The sequence below is a fragment of the Cygnus olor genome, chromosome 3 (genome assembly GCF_009769625.2).
Source record: "Cygnus olor isolate bCygOlo1 chromosome 3, bCygOlo1.pri.v2, whole genome shotgun sequence".
In the NCBI taxonomy this organism is placed as follows: Eukaryota; Metazoa; Chordata; class Aves; order Anseriformes; family Anatidae; genus Cygnus; species Cygnus olor.
Window position 1 is genome coordinate 40,222,728 of NC_049171.1, and position 8,169 is coordinate 40,230,896.

An 8,169-nucleotide genomic window follows, 5' to 3' on the forward strand; every position below is an offset into this window, starting at 1 on the left:
GGTCAACAGCTCAATGTCCAAAGGGAGATCAGTAATGAGTGGTGTTCCTCAGGGGTCTGTATTGGGACTGGTGCAGTTTACCATCTTTGTCAGAGACATTGACTGTGGGATCGAGTGCACCCTCAGCCAGTTTGCCAATGACACCAAGCTGTGTGATGTAGTTGACACACTGGAGGGAAGGGACGCCATCCAGAGGGACCTGGACAGGCCTGAGAGGTGGGCCTGTGCAAACCTCATGAGGTTCAACAAGACCAAGTGCAAGGTCCTGCATCTGGGCCAGGGCAATCCCAAGCACAAATACAGGCTGAGTGGAGAATGGATTGAGAGCAGCCCCAAGGAGAAGGCCCTGGCGGTATTGGTTGATGAGAAGCTTGACATGAGCAGGCAATGTGCACTTGCAGCCCAGAAAGCCAACCAAGCCTTCCAACCCAAACCATTCTATGATTCTATGAAGTAGATAAATTTTACTTTATGATACTTCATAGACTGAATTCTGCAAAGTAAAACCTAACATGTCCCAAAGTATCTAAGATGAACACAAAAAGTATATGTACGGCAAGTTGAAAGACAGAGATTTTGTACATTCTACAAAAGCTTTCCTGAAGGTCCCTAAAAACTTATGTTATGGCTAATCTGTTTTGAAACACATGACTAGAGTCTTTTTAAGAGTAGGACTAGTAAGAATACAGAAATAAATAAATAACTAAATAAAGCAGCAGGTGATAGATGCAAGTAGTAAGGACAGGCTTAATGGGATCTTTGATCTGAAGGTCAGGGGAAGATGATATGCTACATAATATGACCGCTTGATTGCGTATAAAAATCTTTACTGAACAAAATTTTAAAAGAGCTGGTATCTATGTGGCCTCAGGAGAAAGCTCTTCAGAAAACACATACTCAGTTTGCTTATTTTGATTTTTTTGGTTTTCTTTGTTTGTTTAGTGAGCTTGCTTTTTTGTATCTGTGTATTGGGTTTACGTGGCAAGGTTTTGGTAGTGGGGGGCTGCAGGGGTGGCCTCTGTCAAAAGAGTTCAGCAGCTGTCCCAAGTCAGATAAGAGCCAGTTTTAGGCAGCTCCAATAGGGACCCGGCACTGGCCAGTGCCAAGCCAGTGAGCAACGCTGTTTGGGCCTTTGGGAGAGCAGATTGAAGAAAAGGGAAAAAAAACTGCTGCGTGACAGCAGCTGGGAGAGAGAGAAGTGAGAAACAGCCCTGCAGACCCCAAGGTCAGAGAAGAAGGAGGGGGAGAGGTGCTCCAGACACCAGAGCAGAAGTCCCCTGCGGCCTGTGGAGAGGCCCCTGGTGGAGCAGGCTGACCCCTTGCAGCCCATGGGTCCCACATGGAGCAGATCTCCACACTGCAGCCCGTGGAGGAGCCCCCAGTGGAGCAGGTGGATGTGGCCTGGAGGAGGCTGTGGCCCATGGAGAGCCCCCGCAGGAGCAGGCCCCGGGCCGGAGCTGCAGCCCGTGGAGAGGAGCCCACACAGGAGCAGGGGGTCTGGGAGGAGCTGCTGCCCATGTGGGACCCATGCTGGATCAGTGTGCTCCTGCCTGATGGACCCCGTGGTATGGACCCATGTGGGAGCAGTTCTTGAAGAGCTGCTTCCTGTGGGAAGTGCATGCAGGATGTAGCAGTATTATACACGCTGTCCTGTGCTCCTAACCAGGGTCTGATTTACTGATATCATTGAAGGAACCATCTTTGGTGCTAAATCTGCACGTTGATGTATTTATTCAACTACAGATTTTTACTCTGAGTGTCAATAAGACTTCTATTTAACATCAAATGTAATAACAAGGCAGACTCTTGAGATATTTACCTTGTTGGAGGGAGTCAGATGATTGGTGTGTTTAATGTAAGTTGCTGAAGACTTGAATGCTTGATCTCAGTGCTTCTGTGGTTTGCATTTGTGTGCACTTTTTAGATGGCACATAACCTAGCTGCAGTTCTTACAACTACACACATATCAGCATGACAATCTCAAGCATGACAAAGTCACGACACTATGAAAGACAGCATGGAGTGCCATTAGAAATAGAAAAGCTTATTGCAATTAATCTGGATTCCCTAACATCTTACGTGTGGCAAACTTGGGTCCTTTATTTTTTCCAAATCTTCCTTTCTCTAATCTATCTTTTTATTTGACTTTAATTACTATCATATACATTAAATTGCATGTTATTCTATTTCTAAAGTTTATTCGCATGGTATTTTCCATATTATCTTATACTACACCATAAGCTTAGATTTAGTTGAAAGAGTCAAATCTCAGTGACAGATCTGCAGCAGTAGTTGCTGATACCACCTGCTCACCTCTCTTGGTCCTTGGGTAGCTCTTTTCCATCCAAACAGACCCAGATATATGAACTAGTTACTTATTCTTCCCTTGGCTACCTCTGAGCTGGGCAGCCGCCAGTAAAAAATACTAGTTTGTCTTTTCAGCAGTGTGATAGATGACAGATGCATCTTTGATCTCTACTCAGTTCTGTAACCCAGACTGCAGTTCAGGATTTAAAATGTCTACAGATCCAAGTGGAGCACAAAAAGAAAGGTTATGACGTACAAATATGCTTTACTGAGGTAGTAGCTAGGGCAAAGGGAACAGCTCTTTGGCAACGAAAACTTTCCTATATGCTAGTTTTATATAGCGGAATAGACTCCCCAAAGAACCAAGCAGCCATTGAAGATCTCCTAATTTGTTGCACAATCAAGGTATGTTTCTTTGGTCATTATTCTTCTGATATTATATCTTAGACATGTTTTTGGGAAAAATAAGAACCAAAACAAAAACAAAGCAATCCAAGCCTCTAAAGCACAGCTGAAAGAGGAAACTACTGCAGAGCAGACCAACAGATGATAACCATTGTTTAATGAGCTATTAGGGAACAATACATATAACTATGATATAAAAAAAAGTGGAATGAAACAGCATACAGTTTCAGAGCTTGTTCCTTGAGAAGTATGGATCCTAAAGAAAACAAAAACAAACAAGCAACAACAACATCAAAAAAAAATCAAAACAAACATCTAATATTCCAGAGACTGGTTTTCCACTCATTTCTTTTTGAGGTTTCACATAATTTATGTGTGTTGAGCAGGGCAAATCCCTTTACACGTGGGTAATTCACTGTATTTAATGTACACAAACCCATAATTTAAAATTATTCACAAAATTGCTATGAAGCATCGAATATAGCAAAGATTAATGCTTCTTGATTTTTGACTTCTCATTTGACACAAAAAATTACAGATTCACAAACATTCAGCAATGGTGTAGAAAACCTTCAGTTCTAAAGCTGCCTTTTTCTTTCTTTCTTTCTTTCTTTCTTTCTTTCTTTCTTTCTTTCTTTCTTTCTTTCTTTCTTTCTTTCTCTTTTTCTCTTTCTTTTTCTCTTTCTTTTTCTCTTTCTTTCTCTTTTCTTTCTCTTTTCTTTCTTTCTTTCTTTCTTTCTTTTTCTCTTTCTTTCTCTTTTCTTTCTTTCTTTTCTTTCTTTTTTTCTTTCTCTTTCTTTCTTTCTTTCTTTCTTTCTTTTCTTTCTTTCTCTTTCTTTCTTTCTTTCTTTCTTTCTTTCTTTCTTCTTTCTTTTTCTTTCTTTCTATCTTTCTTTCTTCCTTTCTTTTCTTTCTTTCTTTCTTTCTTTCTTTCTTTCTTTCTTTCTTGGTTCTTTTTCTTTCTATCTTTCTTTCTTCCTTTCTTTCTATCTTTCTTTCTTCCTTTCTTTCTTTCTTTCTTTCTTTCTTTCTTTCTTTCTTTCTTTCTTTCCTTCTTTTCTTCTTTCTTTCTTTCTTTCTTTCTTTCTTTCTTTCTTTCTTTCTTTCTTTCTTTCTTTTCTTTCTTTTTCTTTCTTTCTTTCTTTCTTTCTTTCTTTCTTTCTTTCTTTCTTTCTTTCTCTTTCTTTCTTTTCTTTCTTTCTTTCTTTCTTTCTTTCTTTCTTTCTTTCTTTCTTTCTTTCTTTCTTTCTTTCTTTCTTTTCTTTCTTTTTTCTTTCTTTCTTTCTTTCTTTCTTTCTTTCTTTCTTTCTTTCTTTCTTTCTTTCTTTCTTTCTTTTTCTTTCTTTTTTCTTCCTTCCTTTCTTTTCCTTCCTTCCTTCCTTCCTTCCTTCCTTCCTTCCTTCCTTCCTTCCTTCCTTCTTTCTTTTCATATATTTTCTTACACTCTTCACAAAAATGCTGTATAAATCTATTGTTTTGCTACCAGATTTTTTGTAACAGCTTTAAAATATCTTCTTATTCAAATGAGCTTAATAAATATGCAAAAATAACAAGAGTAAAGAGAAAATAGTTTGTGCTACAAGACATACAAAATGAACCTGTGATATGCAACTTTTTATAATTTTGGTGGATATATGGGTATTTTGAAACTTTCTCAGACATTACTTGGAATCAAATGGTCAAATCTGAAATTCTTAATCCTTGTTCAGGAAGCAAAACACCCCCTATTGGAGAAAACCACTCTGTCAATGAGAATACAACAATCTCTGTTGTTGAAAAATTGAAAGGAATGTCTCTCCATTTGTAGTATCTGTTTTTAAGTACAAGTTCATTATGGTACTGGTGTCTGAGTCCTGTGAAAGGACAGACATCACATGCAATGTTTTAGAGAGCTGATGGAACACTTTTGACCAAACTTCTATGATGTGGTGGAAACAGATTTTAATATACACTGAAGAAACAACTCTGCAAGATTTTCAAGGCACAATTTCTGAAATAAAAGTGTGGCCTGTTTCTCCCCCTGTCATAAATGGCTACACCTCTACATCCACAAGTTCTTTTCTTTCTTTTCCTTATCTTGACAAAGATTAAAAAAAAAAAAAAAGAAAAAAAGAGGGAGAGAGAGAGAGAAGGAGAGTGTCTGTTTCTTTAAGGGTATCTAGTTAAGGACCTTTTCCAAAGCCACAAGAGATAAGAAGAAAGGGAGGAAGTGAGGGGTTCTAAACCTGATTAGTAGTACTAACTGATAAGGAAAGAAACAGAATGTGTGAATGTTGATTCAAGCAAGGTTGTCTGAGTGAGGGACTGGGATAATAAGAAGTAGACGAAAAAATAAGCAAAATGCTGAGATGTGGACCTGACAAAGTGAAAATGGAGACAATGACAAGAAACAAGCCTCCCGGTCACACTGGTTGATGGGCTATCAACATACACGTGCCACTTTCAGGAAGATCAACCTGGATTTTGCAGTTGACAAGATTGTTAACCAGAGGAAGAGAAGAGTTGCCTGGACTGTGAGGGTGCAGAAACTGCAGAGCTCTGCAAACCCATGAGGGTGTGCAGGGGAAGAGGGAGCAGGAGGAACAAAGAGGGGTTAGGTAGAAAAAGGTGTAAAAGGGCCAGTTGCATGTAAAATGGGGCTGATCGGTATGCTTGTCTGGCCAAGTCTGTGCCGGACCACCACAACCTGTCCTATCTTCTTCTGTTGTCTCATAAAATCTTTTCTGAACTATCCCTCTATGTATTCATGGTCTTTCTCCTGTGTGTATGAGTGCTGAAGGACTATGCCAGCCACTGGCAAGATGTGTGTGCATGATTGAAGGTTGGTGCCAGCTCTGGAGTCAGGTTGTGGATTGAGCACCCCAGCCTGTGGTGCCAGCTGCTGGACTGAGTGTGGGGTCTCAGCACCAGTCACTGGTGGGACCTGTGTGTGTGTGAGTGAAACTGGTCCCAGCTACTTGAGTCAGCCATGGACTGTGGTGTCAGCTACTGACATGAGTGGGGGTCCTAATATCATTAGTGTCAGGGCCATAGCTCTCTGGTTCTGAAAGGGTCCTACAGACTTTGCGCCCAGAGTGCCAGGTAATGGGAGACTGGTGTGAGTGGATTGGGTGGTTGCTGCTGGAGTCATATTGGGGTATAGGTATCCCCAACCTGTGGTGCCAGATACAGGAGCAAGTGGGATCCTGGCATCAGCTACAGGAATGAGTGGGGGACTCCCACCTCCAGGCACTGGAACAGGAATGGTGTGCATTACCAAACCAGCTGCTGGGGGAGAATTGGTGAGAGTGAGGCAAGAGTGGGGCTCCACACTGGCATCTGGACTGGGGCCATAGGTCACAGTCTGCATGCCTGTTGCTGGCTGCTGTGAAGGGGTATCTGTATCTTCCCCAACCTGGTGTGTGGAGGATGTGCATGTGTATTTGCTAGCAAACTTTAAGCTGGACTAGCCAGTGAGTAGCAGGGGTCTTGGGTCCAGACCAGGGTATCAGGTGGGCAGGGGGTCTGTGCTGATACGCCCAATGGGACTTGCAAATGCAATATGCCATATGAGGGACGAGTGTGTGAGTGCTGCGTGTGTGCAGCAAGCGTCAAACTGGGCCAGCTGGTGAGTAGGTGACCTGTGAAATGGGTAAGAGGGCTCAGGACCTGTGCAGGAGTGCTGGATGGACAGAGGTGCCATAACAGTGCTTGAGGGATCTGTGAATGTGCATGTGCTTGTGAACCTAGAGAGTGCTCTGAATGTGTCTCTACCAGCTGGAGAAGAGGAAGGGTACCCAGCGTCTGTTTTTAAAATGTGAGTCCTGTGTGTAAGTGCTGTTGAAGGCAGTTGTTGTCTGGTGCAGCCAGTGTGACCAGTTGCGTCAGTGTCCTGTCTCTGTGTGCATTTGTGTGTCTTTATACATGCTCAGCTTTGCTACTGTTTGAACCTGAAAAAGGGAAAGCTGCAGCCATGCCCCCCAGCCTGGGCAGAGACCCTGGGTCCCAGGCACTGGGCTAGGCAACAGAAGTTTACCTCACTTAACAAAACCAATGTCTCATTTTGCAAATTTTGGTTTCTTCTCTGTTCAACTTGGTCAACTGAACATGACTGATAAAGGAATATTATTTATCACTTAAACTGAAACTCATGACGTGTATTTACTTTTGCTGTTTCTATAGATCGTAAAACAACAACCTGATACAGGCTTTAAAAAGGCATTTGAGCCAGCATCCCTCTTGCCCTTATATCTTTTTAAATGTGTAATTTCTAGTGTGAAAATCAGCAAATTTAAAGCCATATGTGCTATCATTATGTGTTTTACAGACTTTCATGTGCAAGTAGTTTTAGAGTTGTGATGGTGGCTGGGTCTTGTTCGACTTGTTCTTTGGGGGGGGGGGGAGGGATGAGGAGAAGATATTAATAGCAGCTAGAGTGAACTCTATTTTAAAGTCCTAAATATCAAGACACAATGTTTATAAATTTAATTTAGCCATACTATATATGCTGCCTTATTTTTTTTTTTTCATTCTGTTGCAGGTATCCTTATGAAACACTTGGCTAGAATCACAAAAGGATGCAATGATAGCCAGGTTGAGCACCACTACATCCAAGGTTTTTGTACTCACCTGCAAGGGCTCAGGCAAGCACTCCAGTTCCGTATGTGGTGGATGAAGAGGGCAGAGTGAAAACCTAGAAGGTGCAGTCCATTTACACAGCAAGCATCTAAGCTCACCAAAGGGAAGTAGTAAGTGAACATGACACTCAGTCCATATCCTATCAGGTATCTACCCGTGGCTCATAGCAGTCTCACTGAGAAAAGAAAGAGTTCACAGCCCAGAATATTTCATTAAGTATCTGATCCAGACAAGGTAGGTTTAAATTTTTCCTCAGGCTGAAGGGATTCAGCTCCTGAGTGAGACACTGAAGCAAGCCCTACCTGCTAGACAAAGAACCAGGAGGAAATGGAAATCTTCTGCACAGATGACTGAAGCTGAGTATGTCAAATTGATTGTAAAAATCATGATGACAATGAAAGAGTAGACAAAACAGAGAAAAAGATCTCCAAGATGAAGAACTTTGTATGTGTTTTTATTTAAGGGTCACTTGAGGGATGCTGCTTCTTGTTGCCGACCTTAAAACTTAACACTGAATGGAGAACAGGATGCCAGGAGCATCAGAGGTTCAGGAAGATAATATCCCTGGGGCTGATGGTCATATGTCATTTCCCCCACTTGCATTGCTTGTTTTTGGTATTTTTCGTAATCAAGGCTTGAAAGAAATGTTGTCTGTCATAAACTGAACCCTAGGGAAGTTTCATCTGTCTATTATTATGCACCTATTCAACAGAAGCAGCATGAGGCAAGTTACCTATTTTCATCCTGAATTTTCAGTAGTCTTGGCAGTTTAACCTTGCATGAATATTTTAAAATGCACGTTGAACTGCTCCTTGGAAATTCTACTGGCCGTGGCATGAG